Source organism: Bison bison, unplaced genomic scaffold (genome assembly GCF_000754665.1).
Source record: "Bison bison bison isolate TAMUID 2011002044 unplaced genomic scaffold, Bison_UMD1.0 scf7180017864037, whole genome shotgun sequence".
NCBI classification, from domain to species: Eukaryota; Metazoa; Chordata; class Mammalia; order Artiodactyla; family Bovidae; genus Bison; species Bison bison.
The window spans coordinates 6,019,812-6,021,814 of record NW_011494609.1 but is presented as its reverse complement, the minus strand read 5'-3'; positions in this window follow the sequence as shown (position 1 = coordinate 6,021,814).

Sequence of the window (2,003 nt, the reverse complement as noted above, 5' to 3'; positions counted from 1 at the left end):
GACAGAGGATGAGATGGCTGGATGGCATCACTGACTCGATGGACGTGAGTCTGAGTGAACTCCGGGAGTTGGTGATGGACAGGGAGGCCTGGCGTGCTGCGATTCATGGGGTCGCAAAGAGTCGGACACGACTGAGTGACTGATCTGATCTGATCTGATCTACCCTCTACCCTCTACCCTCTTGAGCTGCTCTGAGGACAGAGTGAGAAGGACGTGTAGTCTTAAAAAATATTCACAACCTAAAAGTTGAGAGTTGTGTTTTATTCTATTCTGTGGGAATTCTTAAGACTCAAGTCTGGGAGGCAGCATCTCAAGTAACCCTAATAGAACAGCTCCGAGGAGGTGGGGGGAGCAGGAGAAGAGCCAGTTTTTGTAGTTTTGCAACAAAGGGCAGGTAGTCCGAACATCAAAAGATGTTTGATAATTAAAGAAATGAAATATCCCCAGTCAAGGAATTCAGTGCTTTTCTATGGATGGGTGATGCAAGAGTCTGAGTTCACTGACCTCATTCCTTTGATGTGCACCTCAGCTGTGTGGGGCCAGCACCCCATGTTTTCACACCCTGAGTTTCCCCAGCGTGGCTGCAGTCTGATGGCTGATAGATGGCAGGCTTCTTTCCTTCCTGAGTTCCCTCAGGGCTCACCGACTCAGATTGGAGGGATACAGTCACAAATAACTGTGACATCCTTGTTTACTGATACTCCATTTCTCAAACATGCACAGACCAGAGGGGCTGACCATCTCAACTGCAAATGCCCAGCAAGGTGGGGCAGGGAGGGGACAGGAGCCAAGGGACCTCTGCTGAATGGGACCAGACTGAGGGGGCAGGAGCACAGCAAGAAGGAGGGGGAGAGATGGAGAGACAGAGATGTGCTGGGGAGGGGAGGAAGCAAGGAGGAGGAGGGAGGAAGACAGAGAGACATGGTGGGGGGCGGGACAGGTGGCAGTGCTCAACACAGAAGGGGCACAGGGCCATGGGCCTGCTCTGCACACCTTGGCCACCCCAGGGTCAGGGCCCCTTGGGGAACTTATGGCATCTGGCCTGGAAGGCGAGTGGGACAGACAGTGCATCCCCCCAAACCTCAACCTTGGTGACATGTCACCTCTGGAAGCAAGGCTGAGACCAGGTGCCAACATACACAGATACCCAATGCACACACAGGCACCCAACACGCACCTTCTGGGAAGGGTACCTCCAAGGCGCCCAGGGAGCCTCCCAGCACGTGGTCAGGCCAAGGACCGGCTCTGAAGCACTGCTCTGCAGTGGAGCAGCCCCAAGGGTCCTGCCCCACTGGGAGCGTGTACTGGAGTCTCTGTGCCCAGAAGACTCAGGTAAAGGTTTTAGGAGGATTGAGGTGACTGCACAGGGAGAGGGACGTGAGGACAGGGCACCTCCCAGGCTCAGGGCACACAGTCGCGTGGCGTTGCTTTCAGATAGAGCATAGTAGTCCATGCTGGGGGTTCAGGATGTCAGGTAAGGGGACTTGTCCTCTCCCGGGGTGAAACGCAGACTTGAGTGGCCTCAACTCCACCCCAGGGTCATGGAGCCTTGGGCTGGCGAGGTTGTGTTAGGGAAGGTGCAAACACACTGAGCCCTGTCCGTGCAGGCGGGAGTCAGCTGTCTGGAGCACAGCTCTCTGAAGGTGTGCATGGCCTAGGGTGGGGGTGGGGAGCGGTGGTGGGGTCACCCCTTCACTTTGACCCAGGAGGACAGGAGATAATGGGGGGGGTTTGAGTCGTGCAAGGACTTGCCCAGCCCACTCCTGCCTTTCAGACATGGCCTGGTGGAGAGGTTCTGACAGTCACATGGTTTTGCACTGGAATACAGAAATGTGCAGGGTGATGTCACGTCCAGCCACGAGGGAATGCTGACTCTTGTGACAATATTCAAGAGGTCCACGGAACATGCATGAGTGTGTAGGAGACTTAAGTCCCATGATGAGTGCTTTTGATACTATTTTTATATAAAATGCTGTATGCATAGAGAGAACAGACATCTTTTT